At 42.2% G+C, this 14,837-nt stretch overlaps 1 long non-coding RNA gene across 2 annotated transcripts in view; it reads right to left on the bottom strand.

Moving 5' to 3' along the window:
* Nucleotides 1-1,136, bottom strand: part of LOC112306635 (uncharacterized) — a 95,761-nt gene extending 94,625 nt beyond the window's left edge. For both annotated transcript variants that reach the window (XR_002974969.3, XR_002974973.3), the window contains exon 1: nt 1,018-1,136. This is a non-coding gene — a long non-coding RNA (uncharacterized lncRNA). The remainder of the gene's footprint in view (nt 1-1,017) is intronic.
* Between the last annotated feature and the right edge of the window lie 13,701 nt (nt 1,137-14,837).

Genomic DNA, 14,837 nt, shown 5'->3' with positions numbered 1-14,837 from the left:
GTAGGCTTATTCATTATTGTATTCTTTTCCATGTGAACAACTCTAAACCTCCTTTTGCTCCACCCTCTATTGGCTGATTCATCTTTATGTTTAAAAAAAGGAACAAATATTCATTGAACCCTCACTATGTGCCAGGGCACTGTGCGGGTGATAAAAAAACACAGCCCCTACATTCGAAGTGACCCATGTCCCAAGTTTTAGACAGGAATATGTTTCAACATGCTACATTAACCAGTTACTTTGAACTTGTACTGCATACATGGTTTTGTTCCATTCGACAAAACTGTAGAATATTATGGCAGTATCTCTTTCATTTTTTTGCCTATTTTGAAATAAGTTTGTCTTATATCAAGATTCAGGAGTTTTAAGAATATTCATACTTTAAGTCCTTTGTCAGTTATTGGTATTTTAAATATTTTCTCCAATCTGTGACTTGTCCTTTCATTTTCTTAACAATGTTTTTGATGCCTAGAGTTTTAATATTTATAACATCTAACTTACTATTTTATTCTTTTATGGTTTTCCCCTTTCTACATCTTAAGACATCTTTGTCTGTCCATGATTGTGAAGGTATTCTCCTTGTTTTCTTTTACAAGTTCTGTAGGTTTAGCTTTTACTTTTTGGTTTCTGATCCATCCCGAATTGATTTCTCTGATCCATTGCCTATAGATGTTCAGAGTTAATCTCCAAAACCTCACTTCTTTGCCCTTGACAATTAAGAAACCCTGCCACACCGTTGAGCAAAGCAACTTTCCTTAATATAAAGTAAAACTCACATATAACCATAATGAAACATAGAGATGAATGTAACTATAGTCCCCTGACATCAAAACTATCGATCCAAGGTCAGGGTCTTCCCCCCTCGGACACTGCCTCTGAGCAGAACTTCCTTCCACAATATACATTACTTGTGCCGGGGCTTGATCTTCCTGTCTTTTGCTTTATCCTATTTCTGAAAGTTTTTCCTTTTCTCCTTTTTCCCTTTTTCCTCCTTTGGGGGAAGAAATCAAAACATACCATGTTTTATGAAGAAAATCACAACGTAAAATCACCTCCAGAAACTTGTTTTGGATGTGGGTTTTCCTCTTAGAGTGTTCGGTTTGTACTAAGCCTTCACTTGCTGGATAAGTAGAAAACCTTTGATTCACCCTTCTGACAGCTTCTTTGTTCCCAAACCCGGGAGTCATCCTTAACTCTTCCTTCTTCCTCAACCACACATTAAGGATTGCCAAGTAAAATACAGGTCACTCAGTTACATGCAAATTTCAATTAAATAATAAATTACTTAGTGTGTGATCCCACTATTGCTTAGAACATACTAAAAAAATTATTTGTTTTTATATCTGAAAGTCAAATGTAACTAAACATCCTGTATTTTTACTTGCTAAACTGGCAACCTTACCCACACCCAGTTCATCACAAAATCCTCTAAAGCCTACTTCCTGCATATTGTCTGAAAAAAGTCCATTTCTTTCTACCTCTATTACCCCTACTCTTGAAAAACACACCACATTTATACCCAGATTAATTTAGTGACTTTCTAACTGGCTCCCAATCTCAAATCTAAATACTCTTCATTCTTTGTTAAAGCCATAATGGTTCCTTTAAACACAAATCTGGTCATGTTACACCCCTTCAACCGTTCCCATTGTTTTTAAGACAAAGTCTAAACTCCTAAATTTGGTTTTCACTGCTACAGTGTATCTGTCCTGCTTATCTCTAAATAATAATGATTTGTACTCTCCAAAATGCACCCATTTTAGAAAAAATGTTTAGTCCCTTGGCTCTTTGGTTCTAATATTTTCACATCAGTTTTTCTTCCATCTAGAGCATTCTTCTAGCCCATAAGTCTTACCCTTTTCTGTTTGACCTTGGATGTTTTCTTTTCCCCTGCTCTTCTCTTATTCAACTCTGTATGGTAATGATTTAATCACCTCCTATTTGCCCCATTAATGGAGGAGAGATTCCCACCCTCCAATTATGGGGATGGCTGAACACCTGACACATGACACAGGACAGATAAGATTAACAGTAACATTAGCCTATATACTCACAGATTGAGGGCCAAGGACACCACACAGAGCCACGTAAGGGTCACACTTAAGACCACAGGGAACACCCAGGGGTTGTGAGAGGTAGGCTTTATAGTGCTGAAAGGGTGAGCTGCTCCGTGGTTACCATGGGCGGATATTTTTGGCTTGTTTGAAGTATGTGGGCTGGCAGAGAATGTCACTTCTACTCAGGGGATAAAGAAGAACTGTGTGTGATCCCCTTGACGCTAAGCGTTGTCTGGCTGGGGTGGTCAATATCCGTGGAAGCAGAGTGAGGAGGAGAACATGCAGTTGGACCATCCAAGGCCCATCCACTTTTATCAGATGTCAAGGCAGGACATAATATGGGGCCTTGATTTGAGGTCTTCCACCATAACTAACGAGCTTGTAAGAATGTAAAACAGTTTATGCCTCTTTCCATAATGGCATCTAAGAAAGATTGGGTTTACCTCTCACCAAATGCAGAAATATAATTAAGTGTAATGTCAAGAAAACTGTCCAACAGTTAGAAATGGGCGAAGCAGATGACCAGGCGCCCTTTCCCTGGAGTTATGGGCTCCAGAGGTCACCGGTTTCTATTGAACTATGTAACTGTGACTCTGTTTCTAGTGATTTAGGCTATTTTAACATCCTGCTGGGGTAGAAGTCAAGCTGTACAAAATTATGGTAATGCAAATGATTCTTGTCCATATCAACGCAAATAAATTTTGATGCTAAAACATTCATTTCCAGTCTGTAGATGACCCAAAACATACATCATTACATGATATTTTATCACACAATAGGATACAAATTACTTCTATGTGATAAAGTAGTAAACTGATCATTTCAGCATCCCTGATTTTGTGTGTATTTACATGGGTATATATGTGTATATGTGTGTGTGTATTTCTAATATATAATATTTACATATTCTTCAAATTCTCATTTGAACATGTTTAAACACATTACTAGGTCTCATTAATTAAGGAGTTTAGTACCATCTTTGATACATGTTTTCATTTTCATGACTAATAATATTTTTTGAAAATTATGCCTTAACAATAAACATAACCATGACTTAAATTTTTTAAATTCTTAGAAAAGGAAATACAAGCATACTTAAATGTAAATGTCTTGAATGAGGAAGTGAAACTATGTGCTTTTGAATCTTAGTTTTTTCAATAATAGGCTTTTTTAACTTTGTACATTTTATTACATTTGTAGCTTCAAAATGATATTTGAGAGCTAAGTAAACATATACTAAACAAATAAAATGGAGCAGAGTCAACATTTATGTCAGTTAAGAAAGTATGCTTATTTTTATTTATTCGAAATTATGCATACTTGCTGGTCCACTTTAATACCAAACCCAGGTTTAATTTTTTGCTCAGTGTATTGAAGTGTGTTACCCTCCGGGAGTACAGAAGGCCTAGTTTCCCTCTCCTTCACTTTCAAAGCTTGGCTGCGCACACTGGTGACTAAACTTTCCTTGAAAAAGCTTAATTCCAAAGCTCTCCTTACCCTGAGAGTATCTTAGGTCATGCCTGAAAACTCCAAATGTCAATTTGACTGACAAAGCGTAAAAGAAGCTTGGCAGCAAGGTTTCTTGTACAAACAGTTGCTAGGTCACAGTTCTGAATCCCTAAGAGATCATTAAGAAACCTGACAGTAAGCAAAAACTGAGATTTTGCTGCCAAAAGTGAACACCATCAATTTATACGATGTTATATAGGTTAGATGTGACTTGGCTTTTCCCACTTTGCTCACTGTTTATGTCAATGAACTTGGTGAGAAGCAGTGTCTGCAGGAAACAGGTGGGCACAGGAGTTCCTTTTAAGAGAAACTGGTGATTTTTCTATCCACCACCTCCCCCCTCCCCCAGGACAAATGTAAGAAGGAAGACCCTGGTAAAGTACCTACCTACTTGATCTTCTCCTGGACCCCTTCCCATCATGATGGGGCCTAGTGAATTTGCTTTTGCCCCTCCAGGCAGGAAGCAGTTATGCACAGGGTTTGTATAAACCACCTTCAAAGTCAGATGGTTTGGAAAAAGAATGTAACCTGGGGGAAGAGCCAGGATGGGCTGGGCAGAGCTCCTCCGCAACTTGCTTGCTGAGTCCTATTTAGACTTCCCATCCCGCTCCCCATCTACCAAAGCAAAAATGACAGCATTCCCTGGCTTCTGATACGCATCCCAGCCTTTTTTTTTTACCAAGTCCAACTGGCTTTGCTACAATGAGAAACCCATAGTAAATTGAAGAAGGCCTCAGCATGCAAAATGGAAGTACTTTCCCTATTCCCTGTAAAGAGTGAAAAGAAAATGTCAATGAAACTCACCGCAAATTGTGCCTCCTACCTGAAACTCCCTCCAACTGAACAGTCAACAGTTACCCCACATCTATAAGCATTTCTTGCTGTTGCCCTTCATTCTGCTATGTGTATGTACTGCTCCTATTGTTGTTCATAAGTTGTATATATGTTTTCTTTCCTCAACAAAAAGTAAATTAGGAAAGGAACCATGAGACCGTGGGCTGTGACTTTTGTGTTAGCATGTCCTTGATCAGCATCCTGAAGTACCTGAGTGTTTAACAATGATACTTCCCCACACCCTAATACTCAATGTAGACAATGACCTCTGCTCTGGAACCAGTGAATCTTATTATGGTAATTCCAGAGGAAGAGCATGATAAATATCTTGCCCCTCCATACCAAAAAATAAAGACCTTTTGTCATTCCGCACAAATTAAAGGAAAAAATTAGGCTGAGTGATCTTAGTAATGCAAAAAAAAAAAAAAAAAAGCTTTATGGAAGATTGAAATGAAATGGCTGATACATTAAGAGAAAAAAAATAATTCCTTCCAAGTGTACAACAGATATAACTCTTTACCCTGTTGCTATAGACTAGAGAATATATTTCCAAACTATGTAAACTGCATTGGTCTTGTTTTTTATGCTTTCCCTTATGATAGCCAAATTCACTGAAGAGAAGTCACAATCACTGAGGTCACTCCACCAGTTGGGGATTAGTTCATTGCTAAGTGTACTAGAAACTTGAACAGCAAAGGATGGAACTGTTGGGTTTTCTGTTTGGAGACCACTCAGTTCATGTACTTTAAACTGAAACTGACATTGTAAATGAATTTATTAGTCTTACTTCATGCCAGGACCAGATGGTAGTCCAGCTCACACACATGGACACCTTGGGGGTTATATAACTTAATCCAGAAGGGACATATTAGTATCACTTCCCTTTTTCAAATGGTGAGCTTTCCAAGGTCGGTTTATTGATTTGATGTCATGTTGTAGCTTGGAATTGAAACTTCCTATTAAACCACCCAAGAATTAAGCATGTTTTACCAGTAAAATATCATTCTGCAAGTTGTGCCTTATGGCCTCCACGGTGAGAGTTTTATAGGAAAGGGTACTAGCTGTCCAAGGTTCCGCAGAGGCTGTGCCAGGGTCTCGGAGCTAAATGCTTAAGTAAGGATGAATTCCTCCCAGAAAGTGGAGAAAATCAAGTTAACAGTATTACATAGTAGAAAATAAACATCAAGAGGAAATATTATAATCAGTAGCTTTATCAATATGAATGACTTTATTTCATTCACTCTAAGATACACAGTTAACGACATCTCATAATCAAGACTAGCCAGGCTCTTGGCATAATGTAGTTGCTGTTGCCTGCAAGGGAACCAATTTGTTTATTCTTCCTGGTGGTATAAATATTGGCCAGCAAACCACTCAACGTCATCTTGAGAAAGAAAAATGAACGCAGGTTGTTACCTGAAAACCTTCCTTTGATGGCCGTCCGCAAGATGGAGAGAGAGCCAGCATCAGCATTTACAGAATGGGTGTCATTGGAAGAGAATTTCAGAGACAACAGAGGAACATTCTCAAGAAGTGCCATACGACCCACATTCTTGATGGCACAAATAACGGCATTGTTAGGAAAACTCTAACATCAATGATTCCAGGTCAGGAGGCATTTCTGAAAAATTGTTATTTGCATGTGAAAGCATTGTAAGAATACTTTCAATAGTACAGTTGACATGGATTCTTTTTCTGTCTGCTTAGGAATGACGTGTGTTAAAAATCACTCCCTTTAACATGACCACACTAGTCTTCAAGCTGCTTCTTGCTTTCTGACAAAGATGACTCAGCTCACCTTGCCTTTGGTCCCAGACCAGAACCAATAACCTCTCCATGGTTATTTTCTGTTTAACTTTCAAAACAATATCACTAATTCCATATTACTGCTTCAGATTTTTCACTAAGCACCTGGAAGCAGAAACCTTCAGAGCACTTAGGAGCAACCACTGAGTGCTAAGAGGTTTTCCCACAGTACTTTACATAATCCTTTCAGGAGAGACCACTGATATTTCATTCAGTTTTAAAACCAAGGAAATTAGGGTTTAGGGACGTTCAGACACTTGTTTGTTTAAGGTCACAAACATATCAAGCATATGTCTAAAGCCCATATCCGCTTTTCACTCTGGGAAGGTGTTCCTCCGAGACTAACAAGGAAGGGCCCAAGCTGAGGCCTGGTCTGAAAGCCCATTTGTGTAAACGTTTAGCGTTCAATTATTGAAGTAGGTGAGCCACTAAAACAATCAGACTTCACTTTCAATATTAAATTCCTGAAGTCCATAATAAAGCATTTGTTCAAAGAAATAAAAGTTCAGAATGTTATCCCTTTACAGCATGTATTCCAACTTGGAAATTGTAATGCCTTATAATTATTTTTAAAAAGTTCCTTTCAAATGCGGCTAGCATTTATTTTTGTTTGTTTCTTTTTCATTATATTTTATGCTATTACAGTTGTCCCTACTTTTTTCCCATTTGCCCCCCTGCACCCAGCACCCCCACTCCCTCAGGCAATCCCCACGCCGTTGTCCTTGTCCATGGGTCACATATATACGTTCTCTGGTTTGAAGGTAATGAACTCCTTTAGCTGGTTGTTTTTTTGTATTTTTTCCTTTGGATTTTTAATCTATTTTTTCAAATAAGTAACACATCATATACTTTAACAATGTAAACACACAAGGATCTCAAAGAGATATTTGCACCCCTGTATTCAGAGCATCATTCTTCGCAATGACAAACAGGTGGAAGCAAAGGTGTCCATGGAGGGAGGACTGGACAAAGTGTGGTACCCACAGGGGAATATTATTCAGTGCCCCACACGCGACAACATGGATGAACCTTGAGGACACCACGCCATGTGTAAGAAGTCAAAGACAAACAGGCAATACTGTATGAATCCGCCGGTACAAGGTGCCAGAGTGGTCAAATTCACAGGACTGGGAAGTAGAGTGACGGTTGCCGGTGGGGGGGGGGGGGGGGTGGACAGCAGGAACGGGTAGAGTTTCATTTTTGCAAGACAAAGTGTTCTAGAGATGGATGCTGGTGACGGTTCCCCAACAGTGTGAATGTACTTACTGCCACAGAACTATACACTGAGCAATGGTGAAGACGCTAAATTGTATGGTATCTGTATTTTACTACATCAAAAAGAAGAAAAAGGTAAAAATACAGAAATCACTCTTCTTCTCCTGTCCAACAGCCATCTAATTCCTTCACCCGGAACACCTATCATCACCGGTTTTGGTGTATCCTTTCAGAGAGTCTATGCATATACAAGCAAATACATATGTACAGGGCCACATGGGGAGCAACTGAGGCCTCCCTCCAGCAACCCCCACCTCCTTGGCAGCCACATGAGAGACCCGCCTTCAAATGGACCCTTCAGCCTTACTGGAGCCTTCAGGTGACTGCAGCCTTGGCCAGCCTCCTGAAAACCTCATGAGAGACCCAGAGCCAGAACTGCCCGAGCCACTCCTAAATTCTTGACTCACAGAAATTGTGAGGAATACTTATTGCTGTTTTAAGCCACTATTTCCATGTGATCTGTTACATAGCATCAAATACATAATCAATACACTGTGTGGTACAGGGGTTCAGCAAGACAGGCTTCAGACCCTCTGAGCTGGTATATTGATGAATGGGGACCTTGTAATGGTAGGGAACTTTGGCCCCAGGGCTCCAAGTCTTCCGTTTTACCACAATATTTGCCATGCCATCAACCCATAGATTTTCATGGGCACAAAATTCCTTGACCTCCTTCCCTCATGTGTCATGTAAAGAGGACAAATGTGCAAATATAAAGTAGGGTTTTGCTGTTTGGGGGGAACTTATAAGCAGAACAATAACAGAGTTTACTCACCCCCAAATTCTCAGAGAAGGGGACTAGGCCAGACTTCATCGGACCATGTGTCCCATGGCTAGAGTTCCTGTAGAGAGAGGGGGCCTGCCTGGAATGCTTCAGTTTTACAGGGAAGGGGAGGCAGGGGACATCTTGCATCACCAACATGGAAGCTGCTTGATGACTGAAATGATCTCGTTAGAAAGGGGGCCTCGACTTTTCCATTGCCCGCTGGTACCTGCTGAGCTAGCTGTCTGCTGAGCTGCTGAAAGGGGACAGGAAATGAGTCTCCAGCACTACCTGACTTGTTTCTCCTCACCTCCTGGATTCGCAACACTTCCCTGGTCCCCATTCGCAGGTTGTGCTATAAACACAGCAAATATGTGCTGACTCCCTGGTCAACATAGAGAAAAACACTGCGTTTCATTCTCAGTAAGAAACTTTGGGAGGTAACTCAGGCAGGCACTGAGAGAACAGCATCGGCAAACTAGTAAAATGCAGGCCTGTTCACCCTGCCTGGAACCCTCCTAACCATTTTAGATAAGAATTCTAAATTGGCCCCAGTGACTTACCCTTCATCCTTACTGAAGATCTCATCCCCATCACACGAATCCTCATCACGCAGCTTCTGTGCCATGTGTTTCCTGCACGTGTCATTGACAGGCCTGCACATACCCCTCAGCCAAAGCGCTACCTTCTCCAGAAAGAGCCCTCCTGGAAAACAGGGAAACAGGAATTCTGCACTTCCCTGCTTTCTCCCACCACAAAGCATGCTGCACTGCTCCACTGGGGGACTCTGTGCTATTGTCCCATGTGTGGTTGGCACCATTCTTCATCTCAGGTTACTAACCCAACATTCATTTGTGATCATCTAGGTCAATTATCAAATCTTGTTTGTTCAGAATGTCTTTTACTCATCAGGCATTTAAGTCTCATTGACTTACTAAATGTGATTTCGTAATGACTCTCTGCAGAAGGAGTGGAGAAACCTGTGCATTATCACTTGGAATCATGCAGCCATGGACCTGCATTGGCTGTGGAAGGATGCGGGTAGGTTTGGAGCTGGGCTGAGCTGGAGGAAGCCCAGCAGCACACACCTGACCCTCAAAGGTGTCAGTAGAAGCTGAGGCAGGACAAGCGAATGGAAAAGTAGTCCCACCAATATGTTTTATGAAATAAAGGCCTGAGGAGCAATGTCTTGGACAATTCTGCTCTCACACACTCTTCTTTACCCTCTCTCTCCAACACCTCCCCGCTAGTTATCCAACAGTTGGGAGTTTTTTTAATTAAAAAAGAAAACACAAAACCTAATGTGAATTTTCCATTAGTTTGTAAGGGTGGAAGACGCACTAAACCAAGACAGGCACTCATTTGTGTATGAGTTTAAGAGTTGGGAGAAAAGACCGGCCCACCATGAAGGTAGGCTCAGGGATCCAAATATTCTGACAACCCAAAAGCCTGATGAGAGGGGCCGGAAGTGAATGGACCTCTGTAGATAGGAGGTCAAGTATGTTGTAAATGGCTGGCACCTGGTGAGCCAGGGGACAGAGCACCAGAACAAGTTGTTATTTGACTTAATAACCTACACCCTTTGAGGGTGAGGTGTTTTCCAGATCTAAGGGACTGACTGCATTGCAGAAATAAGGGGGGAAAAGCCACTCTTCACCTTTGGTGACTACACTGCTGCTCGAGGAAGTACTAGCTCCCCCGGGGATTCCAGCATCAGCCAGGCTTTTCTTGCCCATAGCCCTTCTTATTTGTATATAAATACTTAACTGCTTATGATTTCATTCCTTACCTCATGGATAGAGTCGGTTATGAATTTATAACACATACTAATAGGAAGAAAATAGTGTATTTTATCAGCAATGCTGAGACAATATTCCCAAATACAATCTGCAGGTGGCCTGAGATGGGGGTTCACTCTCTGGTGGGTCAGGCTTCACTTTCTTCATCCACCTCTTCAGCAGCTGAGTCTGATGTAGCAATCCTGGCTGTTGACATAGAGGCTTCCCCCTTCTCCATTTTGTGAAAAACCTCGTCTTCATCAAACATACCATTGGGGTATGGCTTCCATTCCACATTTCTCTCGCTCATGGTGTTGAGAGGCCAATACACATCCTAAAGCCAAAGCAGGCGCCTTCTCCAGAAACTGCCCTCCTCCATCTCACATTCCAGCGAGCATCGCTGATGCCCAAGGATTGAGGAAAAGCCCCTTTCTTCAGGAAGGTCCCAAGCTGGAGCTCTAGGTCCAAAGGTGGAACCATGACAACAGAGAAGGATGGATGCTGAGTCTGAAGAGGTTCTGGATGTGAAAATGTTATCTCGGGGTGCTTTGAAAGAGTAGTCTGCTGCAGAGCTGTAGGATGTTCGGTTATAACCTTCAAGTAGGTTATGGTATTATGGTGAGCTCCAGGTCCAAGGTGGAACTGTGACGTCAGGGAGAGTGCAGCCTGCTATAGGACTATAGCATCAGCCTCCAAAGTAGACCAAGCTAGATCTCCTGTGGGAATGGAGACAATTCTACAATTCTTCTCAGGGCCTTTGCAGGGACACCTGACTGGGTGGGAGGTCTGACCACCTCAGTAGATTTTGTAGCTGAGACTTCCTTCTTAGTAGCAGATGGTTTAATCACCTTACAGTGTTTGGTGTTATCAAGATAATGTTCCTTTTAGGCAACACTGCATGCTGAGCTTCACCTGAAGGGGAAGAAAGTGTCACCTCATAATTTATAGAGGATTTTGCAGGCTGAGCTGGGCCCTTCTGCTGGATGGAAGGAGGTTCTACACCAGCAAGAGGCAATTGCGGCAGGGCTGAGCTCTTCTGCTGGATTAAAGAGTCAACATTTTCAGGGGAAGTTGGATGTTGATCTAAAATACCTTGATAAACACGAAAAGACTTCAACATCTTGGGACACCGCAGCCGAGCTGAGGCATCCTCCTGGGTTGAAGTAGGTTCTTGCTCCTAAGGGTCTTCTGATTGATGAGCCGGGGGCTCCTGAGGGGTTGGAAAAGGTTCCATTTCCTCAGGGACCACTGTAGGCAGAGCTGAGGCTTCCTGTTTGAATAATGAAGATTCAAAGTCTCCAGAAATGCATGAAGGTTTGAATGGGGGTGTGGGTTGCTGATCTGAAGGCCAGGGCTCTGTGGGCCCCAGCAGAACGGAGGTCTGCAGAACAGGATCCAGGGCTGGAGGCCCTGGAGCTGCCTGCACCAGCAGCCACAATAGCTCCCATGTGAAGAGGAGCCATGGGGCCCAGAGGTGCAGCCTGGACATGACAGGGACAGGTCCAAGATACAGCAGACAGCAGAGGCAAGTGGGGCCCAGAGAGTGACCCAGGTAAGTAGGGTGCTAGCACCACATGCTGATCAAGAGCCAACAATTGGCAGCCATGTCATGCATGCTCCCTTTATTGACTAATCACCGCTCCCCCACCTCAGGTTCCAACCTTTACTTAGGCAACCTTTAGTCGTCTTGGGTTGACAGTGACTGCCAAACACTGCTCCTTTTTCCCAGAATCACCAGGGAACAAGCGGTCCTTTTCCCCTGCAGAGAGGACAACTACTTCTCACTGGGCTTCCCTTCCCCCCTCACAGTGAGGCAGGATTTGGGCTGCACACCTGGGTGACCCTAGACTCTAGCAGCCTGGGGATGGTGGGATGGGGGTGGGGTATTAAAGGAGGTGGGGAGTTGGGCTTTGCTGCGGAGCTTCCCAAGGAAGCCACAGCACCTGGCATCCCAGGAAATTCAGAAGTGCTAGTTCAGTCCTGGCCATATGAAGTCCTCCTTTAAATCTGAAGTCTGGGCACATTCTTCTTCCACTTGGCCACACTGCTTCCAAGAAAAGTAGATGACCTTTCTTAAGCATCATCTTCACTTTTACATAGTTTCCTTGTTTAATATACACATGAAGCTGAGCTTCCAAGAAGTCATCTTGTAACAGGGAATGAAAACTTTATACTACTCTGACTTACCATGAAGTGGAATTAAATAGAATAAAATGTACTAACAAAGTCATAGAAGATTCACGTATTAAAAGTTTCTTTATAGTTGTTTTATAGACATCAGCAATTGCAGCTCTTGCTTACCCAAGGAATGATCCTGACCACAAGAAATTGGGCATCAGTGACTCATATTGTAACGGGGGACCCCACCTCCAGCAATGGGGGAGGGGTGAGCTGCACATGCATACATCGCCTGGGCAATCATTTAAAAAATAGCACATGGAAACGCTGCTTCCTTTTTTAATTCTCCCATCCTTCCCAGCAGCTGGGGGCTGGAGGTCCTGGGCCCAGGACATTAGGGACGGTAAGAGGGGAGAGGAGGGAGCTCAGGCCTGCCCCACACGGGCCTGTCAGCAGCCATCGCCTTCCTGCTTCCAGCACAGACCTATCAGACTAAAATATTAGTTTGGTGATTTGATAGAGGGAGAAAATAGAGGAAGAAAAGAACTAAGTGGGACCAAAGTTTATGTGCCTTCTTCAGTAGTATAGACTTTTTTTCTTGTATTATTTTCAGTTCTCAAATCTGTGTAGAAGTTATAATGACAAAAATTTAAATAGCTATTTTTGCAAATGATATGATTGTTATGTAAAAGATTCCTTTTTTTCCCCACCAAACTCTGTCTTTGGAGTTTTGCTGGGTAGGCAGTGAGGAGTAGGACCCCACCCTCACTGGCTGGGTTCAGTAACAATATCAGAACCAGCAGAAATATTGACTGCCCATCCTGTTCCCAGATATCAGCAATAAAACTGTGGATGGACCAATGAAACCACATGACAAAAGATCCCATGGAAACCACCCAAGAGGAGAGTAAGAAGCTGCACATCCCCAGAAATCCCTTAGTTCCCCTCTTCCCACAGTTCCCCTATATAACCTAGCCAGGATACCCGAGATGCTGAAATTGGCTTTGAGACTAGAGTGCCCATCTTCCAGATTGCTGGCACCTGAATGAAAATGCTTTCCTTTTCATCAGCACCTGCCTCTTGAGTGTTGGCTTTCATAGTGGCAGGCAGCCTGACCTGCATTTGGGTTATAATCTCTTAAGGAACCAAGTTGAACAGGACAGGGGATAGGATGATGAACAGCCCAACACAGCTTTTCCAGCTACTTCTCAAGCTACACATGCCATGAGAACTCACAATCTCAGAATCCATCTTGCTCCATACTGGACTTACACAAAGGTGTCAAGGATTTTTTTTCATGTGGGTTTTTTGGTCTCAAACCTCAGTACAATTTTCTCGGTGCTCATCCCACCTGTCATGCCCGCACCCCGCCTCCTTGGCCACAGCTCCAGGAGGTGGCCGCACTGGGGCCACTCTGTGGGCACTGCAGCAGGTGTGTGGCAGGGCTTGGTCTGGTCTCGCAGCAGCTGCTCCACTCTGTGCCCATACCCGCCTGCCGCCTCCAGTCGCCCTCAGGAGCCTCCAACCACCAATGGGTGCAGCAGCCCCTGTCCCTATTCCTAGCATTTAATTTATTTTGGAGTAAGTTTGTATCGGTGACAAAAGAGTTTCATGCCTCTTCTAAACTGAATAATTGATACTTTTGACCATAATTAAGTAGAAGAGTTAAAAATTATAGTATAAATTACCTCATATAATTTTCTAAAAGTATTTCAAAAAGTATAATCAATGACCACATTACCTTGATTGGGATATCATTTATCAAGCATGAAAAACGACCTAATTCATAGTCCTATAATTAGAAATATTGGCTTCAACCACCAAAGCCTGATCTTCTGAAAGCCGTGACCACAGAAACCAGCTCTGGTCAATTTCTGCATAGAGTCCAATATAACTACTCCAGAAACTCAGAACCCAAAATCTTTACTGTGGCCACTATCCCAGGATCTGTCATTGTAAAGTTACCAGTATGCTCCCAGAAGACTGTGTCTTTTATGTCCTATCTCTCTGCATGACAAGTGCCTGGCACTTAGCACGTGATTTGAAAGCGTGTAGTAAAGGATTAGAAAGCAGCAACTCAAATACTAACCATTGTAGTTAGAACACTCATATAGTATTACTTGATAAGTCCACTAATTAAATATTTACTAAGGCACTGTGGGAGATACAAATCAAATAAGATCAATCTATAGCTTTAAAAAACCTTAAGATCTGAAAATTAAAACAACAGTTAGACACCACTGCGTACCTATTAGAATAGCCAAAGTCCAGAACACTGGCAACACCAAATATGAGGATGTGGAGCGACAGGAACCCACGTCCATTGCCCATGGTGATGCAAAATGGTGCAGCCACCTTGGAAGACAGTTTAGCAGTTTCTTTCAAAATATACTCTTACCATACGATCCAGCAATTACAACCTTTGACATTTATCCAAAGGAGTTGAAAATTTATATACACACAAAAAATTATATAAAGATGTTTATAACAACTTCATTCATAACAGCCAAAACTTGGAAGCAGTTAAAATATCCTTCAGTAGGTGAATGGATAAAGAAACTGTGTTACATACAGACAATTAACTATTATTCAGCACTAAAAAGAATGTGCTATCAGGCCATGAAAAGACATGGAGTAATCTTAAATGCATATTGCTATTTGAAAGAAAACTATCTGAAAAGGCTAAATAGAGTATGA

The sequence above is a fragment of the Desmodus rotundus genome, chromosome 2 (assembly GCF_022682495.2).
Source record: "Desmodus rotundus isolate HL8 chromosome 2, HLdesRot8A.1, whole genome shotgun sequence".
Taxonomy (NCBI): Eukaryota; Metazoa; Chordata; class Mammalia; order Chiroptera; family Phyllostomidae; genus Desmodus; species Desmodus rotundus.
Note: the sequence above shows the minus strand (reverse complement) of the source record. Positions and strands in the feature narration are given on the sequence as shown.